Source organism: Phaseolus vulgaris, chromosome 3 (genome assembly GCF_000499845.2).
Source record: "Phaseolus vulgaris cultivar G19833 chromosome 3, P. vulgaris v2.0, whole genome shotgun sequence".
NCBI classification, from domain to species: domain Eukaryota; kingdom Viridiplantae; phylum Streptophyta; class Magnoliopsida; order Fabales; family Fabaceae; genus Phaseolus; species Phaseolus vulgaris.
Window position 1 is genome coordinate 11,694,276 of NC_023757.2, and position 7,639 is coordinate 11,701,914.

A 7,639-nucleotide genomic window follows, 5' to 3' on the forward strand; every position below is an offset into this window, starting at 1 on the left:
GGTACTAAATATTTACATACAAATTCCTAACCAATTAGTATAAAAGTCTAGTGGGATTAGGGAATATTTACATACAAAGTCCTAACCAATTAGTATAAAAGTCTAGTGGGATTAGGGAATCATTTTCATTCAGTAACCAAAAACAAAGAAAGAGTCAAGAAGCAATATTCTTCTCTGCCTCGGGCTCAGTCCTTTCTTTTCAATCACATAGTTCTAGCATCATCACTTTATCATGGGAAACTGTTTTGGAAAGCCAGATGATAGTAACAAGACCGAGTACAAGATTCCCACCATCAATAAGCTTCCCCAAGGTACACATACATATGATCATGATCGAATATATACAATTGTGTGGGTTTGTGTGTGTACCCCTAACATAAAATAAAATATGCAAGTTATATAGTTTTTGTTTTCAGTATCATATATGTGAAATATAGGATTATTAGGGTGGATTGATGTTGAAACTTACATTGAAAATGAAAGCATTAAGTGATTTAATGCAGGAAGATCAGAGGAGAAGAAGGAAACGGTTATAAATTACACATTGGATGAGTTAAAAAGTACGACAAGAAACTTCAGACCAGACACCGTCCTAGGTGAATATGGTTTTGGACGTGTTTTCAAAGGGTGAATTGATGAGAACACGTTCAAACCCTCTAGAGTTGGTGTTGGAATTCCCGTTGCGATGAGAAATCTAAGCCTGATAGCCTTCAGGGTCTACAAGAATGGAATGTATGTTTCTTTCTGATTCCTCAAAATTCCTATCATAATGATTTCATTTCATTACCTTATGATTCCTCAAAATTTCTAGTGATTTCATTTCATTACCTTCAATTGTGCTTTAGTGTTTGTGGGTGTGCGCCAAAAGTCTTTTTGCTTTTCATGATTGTGTTGATAAGTGATAATTTATGCGTTTTTAACTTACTTCAACTTCCATTACATGATTTGAATCTATATCAACGTTATTCCTTGATGAATGCTGAGTTAACGTATAAAACTGATTCATAACCCACCTCAATAGTGTTTGAGTGTGTATAAATTTAGAAAATAATAAAGCATATCCTAAAGTTGTTTGGGTTTTAGCTAAATCTTTGTAGTGATTTTGTTTCCAAGTAGTATGTCATTGCAAGAATTGGTCCATGTGTAATAACCAGGACTCAGAATCTGATGTGTATATTTTCTTCAACAAGTGTGGGTGTCAAGAATCACGAACCATATATAAAACTAAGGGGTCACTATTTTATTCACACATGCTAATCAGTGTTTAATATTTAAGAAAACATTAATGTTCAATTTTTCCTAAAAAAGGTACACTCTGTCATTAATATACTGTAATTCATAATACGTAAAAAAATCTATTATTAATAGAATTAAATATGTTATTCGTCTTTATATTTTTATTCAAAATTGATTTTTTTTAATTTAAACTTTAGAACTCCTACAGTGATTTATTACGTAAAAAAGTACTTATAAACACTTATAAAAAACAATTACATATATATATATTTGTTTTAATGAAAGTTGATTTCAATAGTGAATTTTATAATATTTGGATGCGGAGTGAAGTGGAACTTTTGGGGAAGCTCTCTCATCCAAACCTAGTTAAACTAATTGACTACTGCTGCAAGGATAATCAATTCCTGCTGGTATACGAATACATGCAAAAGGGAAGTCTTGAAAGCCACTTGTTCAAAAGTAAGAAATAACTCTAAAATATAAACGGTTTTGTTTAAATTACTTACCGATGTTGTTGCAATGTTGCACATGCAGGAGGTCAAATCCACTTTCATGGGATATAAGGCTGAAGATAGCAATAGGAGCAACTAGAGGACTAGCTTTCTTGCATACATAATAGAATTTTGTCATCTATCGAGACTTCAAGTCCTCCAACATTTTGTTTGATGGGGTTGATGGGAAAAACGCATGCGAAAGCAACATACATAATCACGAATCAACTGTAGAAAATAAACAACACAGGATTTAACGTGGTTCAGTCGCCAATTGCAACCTACATCCACACAAACAACTATTAGGTTTTCATTCTATCCTGTTGCACACCAATTACAAGTACAATGATCTCTTTAAATAGAGATTATAAAAGAAACACAATGATTAAGCCACTTACTAAACATGATGTCTAGTCAGCCCAACCCAATTGATTCTGGCTTCATACCCAACAATTTCCCACTTGAAGCTATGGAACAATGTTCACCTACACTTCAACTGTGTACATGTACTTCTGTAATCTGTCAATGAAACTCAATGTTCCACCTCTAGTTGCCACCAGCCTTCTTAATGATTTTGAAGACTTCGGTAAAACTCCTCTGAGTTTCAAAACATACTCCATACTTAACAAGAAATTTTTTGGAGATGTTTCAACAGCTGGAATACTGGTTCTCTTAACCCACTGCCGCCTAGGAACTTCAGCTGAAGCACAACCCATGCTCCCACTGCCACAAGTACCTTTGACTGGTCTACCTGAACCTTTCCATGCTCGTTCATTCCTGAATCTGACCTGTGGCTCTGAGTTTCTCTCTTGTAAAGACAACCCTCTTCTGCCCACGAGATTCTGTGAACCGGACTTTGTTTATCTTCTGAACTGGATGGTCACTCCCTCAGACGGTAATCCGACCATATACAACGAACCTCTCTTTCTTCCGCAGACCATGACAAGATTTCCCTTGACGACCTTCCACTGCTGATTTCCGAACTTCACTTCATGTACCTGTTTGTCCAATTGCCTAACAGAAATCAAATTTTTCCTCAAGCTTGGAACAACTCTGACATCCTTCAAAGTCCAGAAACCAACTGGTGTCTTCAACACTGTCACCCATGCTCGTAACATCAAGAGTTCTGTTGTTCGCTAGTCTTACCTTTCCAAAGTCTCATATAACTAGATTCTGCAATGCTTCAGAATCCATGACCCAAGAATCCACATTGTTATCCGCGCAACAGACTAAAAGGTCCTCGTCCGTGAAGTCTTTTGCAATGTTGACTTATTTATCATTTGAGCATTGATTCCTGAAATGCCCCACCTCCTTGCAGTTCCAACATGTTACACTTCAGCAATCCCGAGTCTTTGACTGACTCCTTCTTTTGTTCTTGCTCCCACTATCTCTGATATTTTTCTTACCTATGATGACATATAGAGATTCACTAGATAATTCCCCAGAACTCCTTCTTCGGAAATCCTCGCCAAGAATGAGATCACGAATCTTCTCAAAAGTGAATCCATCGGATCCTGCTAAACTGGTAATTGTTGTAACCGTTCTGGACCAACTGTCAGGCAAAGACAATAATAGTAGTAAAGCTTGAACTTCATCATCGAACTTAATGCCCACTGACATAAGTCTGGTTAAGATCGAATTCATTTTATTAATGTGCTTAGTATTTGAACTATCTTAACTTCGTGCCGCAGCGAAAAACAGTCACACCAAGCGCCTAACACCGCACCGTCATTGTTGCACCAGCAGAAAAATGCATGCGCCACCCTACGTCTTCTGTCACTGCCATCGCACTGCACCTGCACCTGTTTGTTGCGAAACGCGATCCGCCACACTACCTGGACACGACCCTACTACAAGCAAGCCACCTGCACAACGTCGTGAGCCGCCATCACTCCTGTCGTGACCCACACCACTACATGTCACATCGCCTACTGCGCGCACCTGCTACGAGTCGCAGGTCTGGGCTGTCGCGAATCCTGGGCCATCGTGAAACCCTAAATTTGGGATGCCGCTGCAGCCCTTGCAAAACTCTAGCTTTGAGACGCTACTGTCGTTCTGTGAAACCCTAACTTTGGGACGCTACTGCAACCCTTGCAAAACCCTAGCTTTGGCACGCTGTTGTTGTTGGGTTTAATAGTGCCAAAGTTCAAGAGGGGGGGTGAATTGACCTTTTAAAACTTCTTCGCAGAAACAGTGTTTAATCCAGTTTTACAGAAAATAAATCGATTTATGTAAAAATGAACAGATTTATTTCAGCACTGTTTTTGTTTGAAAAGCTTTTAATTCAGCAAGATTAATCACAAGATCATGCAGTGAAAATTTTCAGCAGCACACACACAAATATCAGATTTGAAAAACAGTGAAACACAAAACTGCAAGCTTCAATTTCAAGCAAGTGATTAAGGTTCAATTGGTAGCATGCTAATTAATTGAGTGATCTTTGCAAACAAGCTGTTTCAGTGGCTTTTAACAGACTATGAATGTTCTTCTTGATGTGAAGCAATTTTCCAGAAATTAAGAACACTTAATCACAGAACAGCAAGCTTTAATTTTAAGCAATTGTTTAAGGTTCAATTAATGACGTTGACAGTTTTTTTGAGCAACCTATCACGATCAATCTGTTCCAGTGGCTTTTAGCAGATTTTATATGTTCTTATCAGATTAAAACAGCTTTTTCAGAAATCAAGAACAGTATGCACTGTGCCCAGAAAGAACAGATTTATTTTCAATTGAACAGATTTATTTCTTCGCTGTTTTATCAATTATGCAGAAACGAAATTGCAGAGAGAGAGAGAGAATGAACACAAGCAATTATACTGGTTCACTCAACCTGAGCTACATCCAGTCTTCACCAACAACAGGTGGAATTCACTAACACACAGTACAATCAAGTACACTTCCCACTGTTCTTGAAACCTACAAGAACTTAGGTACTCTTGCTGAAAAAACCTATTTCAGCACTCATACACACACATCAACTCTCCAAGAACACCTATCAAGAAGAGGATTCAACCAAACTTTTACAAGTAATAAGAAGTGAAACGACTACACCTGATTGAGGTAACAAAGATCAGCCTTAAACCAATAGGCAAGATTGCTAGAACAGTAGCTGCACCTCACACCAAGCTTTTGGAACCAAACCAAGAACAAGCACTTTTTGATTTTTGAAATCTTTGAAGAACAAATGCTAATCCTTGAAAACACTTAACTCTCTGCTGTCAAAACTTGTTTTTTGCAAATGTATGAACTGTTTGAATCGTTATTTAACTCAGAAACAAGTTTGCATTTTATAGACAACCAGCTTATAACAGAATTTTGAAAAACAGTTAAAGCTGTTATAAAATGAACAGATTGAAAATAAAATGAACAGATTTATTTTCAAAAGCAGTTAGAGAATCTGTTAAGTGAGGAGACTTAGTCAACCATTCTGGTGCTGAGATAAAACTGAAAAACGTTTAAGCATGACATGGCACCAGAGGCAAAAAGAGTCTATTCATTTACAGATGAACAGATTTATTTTTCAAAACGAAAACAGAGGAAGTTTAACTATTTGAAACTCAGTCGTTTTGAAAAGAAGAAGACTTAGTCAAAATACCTGATGCACAAAATCCAATTTTTACAAGACTTTAGCCAAGACATCAGTGAAGAGAATGAATCTGTTTATTTGGAAAAGAACAGATTTATTTTTATGCAGTAAAACGTGTTTTTGTGTAAAACATGTGAAAAACAGTTTTAGAAAACTTATGCTTGTTCTTATCACATGGCCAGTGATTATGAGGTGAGTTACCCAGCAAAAAGCTACTCTTAGACAACCTCTAAGCACTAACTAAGACACACTTAAAGCAAAGCACAAATACATGGAAAGTACATACAAGTCTTCATCAAACACTACATATAAGTCTTCATCAAACACTACATATAAGTCTTCATCAAACATAATCTTGAAGGGGCAGCAACCATCTTCAACAGTTGTCACCTATGCGAAACCCTAACTTTGGAACGCTACTACAACCCCTGTGAAACCCTAACTTTGGGATGTTGATGCCGCATCTGCGAAACCCTAGCTTTGGGACGCTACTACAACCACAATTTTCATGTATCGTCGATTAATTCTGCTAATCGGATCTCTAGTGTGTAAACGAACCAAACTCTGATGCCACTTGATGGGAAAAACGCATGCGAAAGCAACACATATAATCACGAATCAGCTGCAGAAAATAAACAACACATGATTTAACGTGGTTTGGTCGCCAACTGCAACCTACATCCACACGGGCAAGTATTAGGTTTTCATTCGATCCTGTTGCACACCAATTACAAGTACAATGATCTCTTTAAATAGAGATTATAAAAGGGACACAATGATTAAGCTCACTTACTAAACATGGTGTCTAGTAAGCCCAACCCAATTGGTCCTGACTTCATACCCAAGAAGGATATGTATCTGTCTCCTTATTCAATCAATAATCACACCCTTTTCCCTCTTTGTCACATCTAATTACTATTTATATTTTTTCTTCTCTTCTACACTAATGAGTTAGTTATAAGTGCACTCAGTGGTGACAAAAATTATCATTCATCATTAACTTAACCTGGTCACATTGTTGTGTTGCGACCATCCATTAGGATTTCAATGCCAAGCTATCAGATTTTGGACTGGCAACGCTTGGCCCCGTCAACGGTAGATCCCACGTAACCACGCGGGTCATGGGCACCTGAATACGTCGCCACAGGTATAATCACTTCAAATAACATACTAATTTTAAATGTTACTCTATTCCTAAACATGCCATTTGAGAGAGATATGCTAAGGAAAAACACATTGTTATACATGCCATTTGAGAGAGAGATGCTACAGAACAACACTTATGACCGATTTGCTCAAATTATTTCATGTAAAAGAAATTTTTTTTCTATTTCCAGATATAATCTTGTGGATAATTGTCAATATAACAACACTCATGTAAAAATTATAATTTGTTGACGACTAAATTGCAGGGCACCTGTATGTTAAAAGCGATGTGTACAGATAAGGCAACCTTCAGATAAGCAGAATTTGGTGTAGTGCACTATGTCATCTTTGGATGACCAAAAGAGAATGAAAAGGATAATGGACCAATATTCACTTAGAGCTGCATCTCACGTAGCCCAACTTATCCTCAAATGTTTAGAATCTGACCACAGAAAACGACCCTCCATGGTTGAGGTTTTGGCAACCTTAGAAAAAGCACAAACTATGAAGTACAAACCCAAAGGGAATAAAGCCTCTGCAATGACTCTTTCTTCCTACACCTCCATACCTTCTTCTGTCACTCCCATACTAAATGTAAAAATTACCGTTTTCTCCTTTTTTGTGCCACCTCCATACATAATCCGGAAGCTGTTTTTGGATCCGGAAGTGTTCTTGAGATTTATAAAATCCAAAACTCTTTTTTGCATTTGAAATAGGCCTATGATCCGGATTACATAATCCGAAAGTCAATCTCATATTTAGAAAAGACTTCTGGATTATGTAATCCGGAAGCTAATCACACATATGAAAAAAAAGACTTCCGGATTACATAATCCGAAAGCTAATCTTATGTATAGAAAAGACTTCCGTATTATGTAATCTGGAAGCTAATCACAAAAGGCTTCCGAATTACATAATCTAGAAGCTAATTCTGGATCTAGAAAAAAACTTTCGAATTATGTAATCCAAAATATTAAAAAAGGGTATTTTTGGAATATAAAAAATATATGGAAGTGGCACAAGAAGGTATGGAGATGGAGGAAGAACCAGCGCTATGCAATTCGTCAAATATAAGAGGTGCATCACTCAAATAACCCACGTCATGATGGGCTACCTAATGAAATAGGAGTAGTACAAAAAGTGAAAATAAATGGGCTCAGTAATTTCACATCACCTATAT

At 37.0% G+C, this 7,639-nt stretch overlaps 1 pseudogene; it reads left to right on the plus strand.

The window, feature by feature from the left end:
* The first annotated feature begins 232 nt into the window (after nt 1-232).
* On the plus strand, nt 233-7,170 carry LOC137839113 (probable serine/threonine-protein kinase CST; annotated as a pseudogene).
* Nucleotides 7,171-7,639: the final 469 nt, after the last annotated feature.